The sequence below is a fragment of the Antrostomus carolinensis genome, unplaced genomic scaffold (genome assembly GCF_000700745.2).
Source record: "Antrostomus carolinensis isolate BGI_N321 unplaced genomic scaffold, ASM70074v2 scaffold2565, whole genome shotgun sequence".
NCBI classification, from domain to species: Eukaryota; Metazoa; Chordata; class Aves; order Caprimulgiformes; family Caprimulgidae; genus Antrostomus; species Antrostomus carolinensis.
In genome coordinates this window covers 39,281-47,136 of record NW_010314128.1, presented here as the reverse complement: position 1 = coordinate 47,136, position 7,856 = coordinate 39,281, and positions in this window count along the sequence as shown.

Sequence of the window (7,856 nt, the reverse complement as noted above, 5' to 3'; positions counted from 1 at the left end):
CTCATCTCTGGAAAATAAATTATTGAGGAAGGAAGTTATAAAGATAAAATGGGTTGAGGAAGGTAAACAGAGAACAGTTGTTCACCTTTTCTCCGGGTACAAGAACTGGGAGACAGCAGTCGAAACTTGCAGATCACAGCTCAAACCAGCTGGAAAAGGAAAAATAATTTTTCACTCAAAGCCTGTTTAGTCTGTAGAGCTCCTCACCACTGGACATTGTGGAAGATCAAAGGCAAATGAAGAAAATAATAGAGAAAAAATCATTTTGGTTACATTGGAAAGTCCCTCGGCCACACATTTGGGGCTTGGGAGAGTATTCTGGTGAAGGATCACTACAAGTTTGTGGTGTGACATTCCTTCATCAGCATTCACTGCTGGCCATGACCAGAGACAGGCTGATGAGAAGGATCAGCCTTTGCATAGATATTGGCTACATTTTTTGGCCTTTGAAATGTCTGGTGGAAATGGCACTGTCATTTAACACAGCACTAAGAGATAACGTGTTTGTGTCCACAGCCCTGTCAAAGTCCAGATTTCTCAGCAGTTATTCTGACTGATACTAAAACTGTCAGGTCCAAGTTTTCAGCTCAGTAGTGAAGCTCAGGATGGATGGCCAGAGCCCGACTCCCACGCCCTCCAAATCCACAGCTGGCAGTGCGCTCCCCACTGATAAAGGAAGATCGGGGTTTCCAACAGCCGCTGTGCTCGTACTGATCATTAATCTGAGCAAAGACCTAGGGCTGATTTTCATAAGTGCTGAGTACAGACAGCCCCTGCTTAAGCCAAAAGTAGCTGTGAGCCTTCGGCATCCAAGAGAATGAAGCTGAACTGTCAAAATCTCCTCTGCTCAGAAACTCTGTGGTACTAGAGAGTAAGCTACCACCAGTTTGCTGTCTGGCTGTGTCTGAGGGGAGCTGGGCTGTGCACAGAACATGAGTCTGGGTTGGGGATTCTTTGGGGGCTATCAGGACCATGCCATGTACCTCCAAGAGTGGTGGCAATGCAAAGATGGCAAAATCTTATGGAAAAGGGGCTTCTTAGCAAAGGAGGGCTTGGTGGGTGTGGGGACCTGTTTTGAGACCCTGCAGCCTCACATCTGGAGAGGGTTGTCTTCAGGGTAGAGCATGACGAAAGCCCATTCCCCATCAGGAAGAAGGAATATATTCCCCTTCCAATTTGTTTAGCGTGGGACTGGGCAAAGCATTAACCCCACAACACAGATGTACCTCCAAACCTCCCTCACACTCCTCCCAGAGAGGAGGGCTGATGGGCGTTTTGTAAAAATCCCCTCCTCCTGTATTTACTTCCTACCCAAATACCAGGAGACAGTTGACAGCTGGCTTAAATCTCTGCAGCTCAGGAGATCAGCCCTCCCCGCCTTCCCCCGCCTTTTCTAATAAAAATTAATTTATTATGATCCAGAGAGTTGAAATTAATCTGCCTCCGGAGAGGCAGTGTCTGGTGAGGCCCAGTGAGGAGGGAGGCAGAGGGCTCCGGAGGGCACATTAACAGTATTGTTGTGCTTAATGTTGTGTAGCCACAACATCTGCTAATTTAATGCACGAGCAGCCAGCTGCCTCCGACAGCTCCTAACAAGAAGTGGGCAGTGGGGAGAGGGGGAGCAAGGGGAGGTTTGCAAGAGGGTGAAGGTGTGATGGGCTGGGGCTGCTCTCAAAGATCCCCTCTCCAGATCCTGTGTAATGGCAAGGGTTGCTGATGTACTTATGATTAAATCTTTGGGGGATCACCCCAGCATGGACTTGCTTGTTGCTCCCACAGTTGCGATCTGGATGACATCCAAGCTCTGTGAGGGCAATGGTAAAGGGGACACTGATGGGTAGAAAGCCTTGTTTCACCCTCCATCTGGTGGGACAAATGCAGCAAGGAGTGAAGCACTTTCTCTGCTTAGTCCAGCTGCACCTAGAGCAAGTGGAGCAAGGGATGGATGTCAAACCAAAACCACAGGGAGCTGGTGTAAGGAAAATCACACCTGTAACACGCCAGGTCTGGTGTTATTCCCAAGCGGTTCGCCCAAGCAGTAGGTTCTTGTGAGATATTTTTGCAAAAGTGATTCTCTTTCTGCCACATGAAAGAAGCCTAAAGAGGGGAAAAAAAAACCCATCCCAACCCTCAGATGACAAGAAAGGTTCCCCACTTGTGGGATGATGTGAAGTTGTTCAGTAGCATCACAGAAGTGATGTTGTCATCTGGGACTCAGGTGGCTGGCAGGTCCCTGAGCTGGGCAAAGTGAACCTGCATAAATAAAGATGGAAATTCACTGGCTGCTCAAGGCTTTGCTCCCTGGACACCTGGGTGCACTAGGACACTGACTCAGCACAGGCACCTGCAGGGACCTCAGACAACTGCCCTGTGCAGGGCTCAGACTGATGTGGGCTGGGGGATGGCTCGGAGGTTTGCACAGGACCTCCTAGTGAAGGTAGGTGAGCCTCCAGCTGCAAACTTTAGCATGTTGGCACTGCAATGATCAGGGAGGAGTTTTTTACCCATTATAGCAGTGGGAGAAAGCTGCAAAATTCAGTCACAGATCTTGCTGTGGGTGGAAGGAAAAGCAGAGGGAAGGTATTGGTTATTGGAGAAGAAGTCAAGGTTGGTCAGCAATTCTGATTTCTACTGGGAAATGGAGAAGACCCTAGGGGTTTGAAAACCAGGAGCAAAGAAACCATGTCATGTTCTCTGATATACAGTGGTGTTGCACAGGAGTCACAGGACAAGTTACCTTGCATCAGCTGCTCTGCAGCAACTGCCTATGGACAGGCTCCTACCCTCAAAAAAGAGGTGATAATTCAAAGCTGCTCACTATGTCATGGAGGAGGAATCAGGATTCAAATCTAGTACCTGCCATAGGAAACAGCTGATGGTAGCTCCACAGGGAGAGTAGGGTAGGAGAAGCCAGGTTTGTGAGACCCCAAACAGTCAGACTGCTCCTTCCCATATGGTGATCCCCTACAGGAATATGAGGTTCTTGGTCCTTAAAACTACTGGGACACCCCCCATGTCCCTTGGGCAGAACAATTTCAGGGCCCTGACAGATCCTGCCTCCAGGCGAACCAAGAGCAACACAAACAGAGTGGGAAGAGATACTGCATTGGGCTAAAAGAAGATGGTAAACCTCTTAGGGAAGGGAATGAAATGATTTTTCTCAAATAACCAACATAAGGATTTGAAAATGAACATCTCTTCGTATTAATTTAATTAAAGCAGCATGCTGCCGTTACTTATAAAGCTAGAAGAATCAGTCTGTTTAATGGGTTCTCAGCTAATCAAAAATTAATTAAGCGTTTAGTGGGGATTCCAAATCCCTGAATTGGATTTAAAGAAGCCTGTTTCCATGTCTTTTTCAAGTGTTACTTGTTTTACTGTAACAGGAGACGTGTTTGATTGTGCAGACCTCCCATTATCCCTGGCTTGCAGGTGATCAGCCTTGAAATTCATTCTTGTTAGTTGATAGATTCTCCATTCCCCGAAATGACTGTGACAGAGCATCACTAAGTCTCTGCCAGCCCTAAAAGAGGGCTCAGAGCTTTCCTTTCAGCATTGTGCCATGCATCTCCTCACTGGTTCACAGGTGATAAAGAATGAACAGCAGAGCAGGGCTGAGAAAGGGGAAGTCTCCCCCTTATTTCTGAGGCTTTATGGTTATGCAGTGGGGAGTGGCAGTGCATTAGGTGGGTTCCCTCACTCCACATCTCCACTTAGAGATGTCCTAATGCGTTTGCTCTCAGTAAATATCACCTATTGCACCCTTATTTGCTCTCTCAACCCCTTTCTCACCACTCAACAACATCCACCACTGAGTTATGGAGTCCACCCGCCTACAGGCAGTGGCTACCGTAGCTTGGTCCTGAGCTGGGTGAAGATGACTTTCAACATCAATGTATTTAAAAAATGTCCTTTACCCAATCACTTTCCTTCCTTCCCCCTGTTCCCACCTCTCCCCCTGCCCACCACCCATGTAATCCCTTCTGTCTCAATGCAGAAACAACCCCAGAGAGCAGATCCAGTTGAAGACCAGTCTGTCCATTGAAAAGCAAAAAAATAAAATAAAATGTGTGTTAACTCCTATCGGTTCTCCAACCCATTTCCCAGTGAGAACAGCAGGGTGGGCAGACATCCCCCTAGGGAGGGAAGGCTGGTTCCCAAAGAGATGTGGTGCTGCCTGGGCCAGCTGCCTGCAATCATCACTCATCAAACTGCACCCTGCGATGGAAACCACGGCCCCAAGCCTGAAGCTGGAGACAGCTCGATTTGCCTTTCATCTCTGGAGATCTTCTTTTTCAGCTATTCAGCACATTGACAACATAAATAATACCAATAATATAAAAAAAATAAAAAAGCATCAAGTGTCAGGCAGGATGCAAAATTTTTCTGCCTCTTTTTTTGGATGGGGGGTAAGGGGTGGAAACTTAATAATGCTCTACCTGAACCCCTTAAGGCACAACATCTTTGAAGTAGCAAACTGGCAAATACACTCAATCAATTATAAATGAAATAATCTTCTTAAAATATTAGAGATTTGGGTGCTAAGCAATACTGGAAGATTACGGAGAGAAAATCAGTTTTAGAGCTTCCTAAAGTGACAGAAAGAGAATAATCGGAAGAAACGGTGAGAAGTTTAAAACGATTATGTAGATTTGTGTCAGTGAAAATGTCCCAGCAATCCTTAGCCGATCTCTCGTACGCTGGAAATAGATTATGTTCAATCCTTTCTTAAAGGGGCAGGTTTCTTTCAAGTTTGGGGATGGTTTAATTTTTAGGGTTTTTTTTTAACTTTTCTAAGCACCTTTGCATTATTTTTAACCTCCAAAAGAGGATGGGCCCAAGGGCATGTCTGTGTTTCTTTGACTTGCTGTGCACCAGAGGTGAACACACTGGAGTAGGGTTTGGGGTACACCAATGGGTGTGGTCAGCCCCATCTCCACCTCGCAGCATGACACCCTGCACAGAGCAGCCGTCAACTGGAAAGAGGTATCACCCAGCCCAAGATATATACCTGAGATACTGAGATACTGCTTGAGCCAGGCAGATACAGAGAGATCTCATTAAAAAAAAAAAAAAAAAAATCCCCACTGGAAAACAACTCTGAAATTAAGATTACATCCATCCTTACAGGGAACAAATGCTTCTTGGATGATCCTGGAAAAACTGAGGCACCTGAGTTTGAGTGAGACTCATTCCTCGTCTTCCTGTGGCATAAGCAGCACCAAAAGAGGAGAGCGGAAACCTGGGACGGGAACAGGAGCACACAAGGGGCTGCTTGAGCCTGCTTTTGACACAAGCAGGTTATGGAGAGTCTGCACTGCATTTCCTTTTGTTGGTGTTGCAATTAAGATCCTGTCTGATCCTTTACCAGCTCTGCATTTCACATTTACAGCCTCAGTGCAGATTGTTGGAATAATCTGGAGTTTACCTTTCACACACACATATGCTTTTTAACACAACCTCCAAATATTTCCTCAGCACGAAGGGCTACATACACAACCTGGAAAACAGCTTTTCCATACAATCACCTTCTTTGGTTTCATGGCACCGCTTGGGTTTGAGATACAAGCCCAGGAGATCTCCTGCCCCCAGATGTGATGCTCGCATGGGTGTGGGAAGGAAATTCCTGGAGCCAAAAGAGGAGGGCAGGAGCCCATCAACCCTCCAGGACCCTCAGTGATGGGGTTTACAGTCAGAAGCAACAGAATAATTCATAGAAAGAAATTAAAACAGGAAAAAGACACACCAACATCAGGGCTGGTTTTAAAGATGGAGCAATTAAAATGAGGGTTTGGCAAGAGCTATGTTAATTGATAGCAAAGGAGAGGAGACTGTCTCTGGGGAGAAGTAGGTAATGTAGGTAATCTTCAGAGAGGATTTGCCTAAAGAGAAGGAGGCTGGGGAAGGGAAATGCCTGGAGTCAAGTGGGGGTGGAAGATGAAGATGAAATCTGTTTTGTCAACAGCCAGCAAGGAGATGTGGAGCCACCAAAAATCAGCCAGGGTCTCTAAGAAGATATTGCTGCCTTCACTAAGGACGCACACATCAGATCATCTCTGGAGTCATGGATATTTTCAGTAGGGGAAAAAAAGCCTTTTTTTTCTAAATCAGATACTTTCAATCACACAGACAAAAAAAAAATAATCTTTTTTACAAAATGCATTTTTTCACTTTAAAAAGAAAAATCTTTATTCTCATGTTTAGGCTTTTTTTCTCTCATCCGCTTATTGCTGTCTCTACCTTTTTTTGGTCTTACTTCTTCCCTTCCTGGGGGCCAAGATGAAAAAACAAGGGGAAAAAATTCCCAAATGACAACCTTTCCTAGAGGTGCTTGAAAAAGGTATAAGTGAAAAGCTTTCCTACAAAAGCTTGCGAAAGATAAAAGTGAGCACAAAACATAGGATTTTTAAAGGGTCCTACTTTTCAACATCTCTGAGCACTGGAGGTGTTTTTCTTTGGATTTGGGGGAATCTGGGGGTCATTCCAAGTTATGGCCACTCTCTGTGTTACTCACCCCCAGGATGCCCACAGCTGCTGTGGTCTCATCAGCTATAGCAGCTTCCCCAGAGCAACTTTATCTAATCCCAGCTATCCCTGGGGATTCACAGTCGGAAATAAGAGCCCTTACCTGTCGCTGATGGAGAGTAGGCAGAATTAGCTAAAGTTTGTAAAGCTCTTAGCAGATGACAGTGCTGTTGCGTGGTACTACTCCCATATTATAGCTGGATGCTGCTTGATAGTCAGGCATGGAATCAATTTTTGAATAATGGATATTAAAAACATCAACTATGACACCCAGCCATAATGCCTGCCACGCGCTGAGTGTCTATATATTGTTTCACACACTTAATATACAGTGGAGGCACTGTAATTACTCTTCACTAATCCCCACACTTTATAATCTGCCTGTATGTATGAAACCTGGCTGCCTCTTCCCACCTCTCCGCAAAGATTTCAGAGCACAAGCTGCACCTAGCTGTCACTGCGCTAAGACACCATTTTTTTCCCCCAAAATATTGTGAATTGCCAAGCAAAGATTTACCAATTGCACTTATTTGCATCCCTTGACGTGCTCTGAGCCTGCATCTATTACTGGCAGTCACTTAGCATCAGTGAGATGGAACAAGTTGTCTACCGAGAGAGCAAAAGGCAGAGCTTTCTTGCAGAGGCCCTCAAATAAATACCGTCAGAAATGATGCAGAAAAGAAATTTGTTTATTTGCAGCACAAGCTGTAGGAAATGTGGACAGAGGGCTCAGCCTCACTTAGATTTAGCCATATGAAAACTAAACATGGAGTTTAAGCAAATCTAAGCAAGATGTCTCGACTTTGTTTATAGTTACCTGGGCTTCGAGTCAACTTCCGCTCTCAGTCTTTCCTGTCAGTTTAGGGAGATTCATCCTGTTTCTGGTAGACCCATCCACCAACATACATGAAGAGTGGGTGAGGTCGGAACAGGGGCACTGGGAGTAGCTGGGAAGCAACCATGAACATCCTCAGGCTAGGAATGAAGAAGAACTTCCTCATCAACAGAAATAGTTTGAAGAAGACTGGAAGAGTCCTTCCATTCAGAACAGAGGGGCCTGAAACAACCAAACTAAACTTCAGGTTGAGCTTGATGGGATGATGGGAGGGATCATAGAATAATTTAGATGGGTAGGGACATGTCCAGGCTTTAGTACAGCCTCTTGCACCAAGCAGGAGCATCTTTGAGGTTAGATCCAACTTGGGTGTTGTATCAGGTTGCCCAGAGCCTTGTCCAGCTCAGCTTTGGGTATGTCCAGGAATGGAGATCCCATAGCCTCTCTGAACCCTTTTACAGTGTTGACAACAAACTGAGAAATGCGGTGCTTGCCC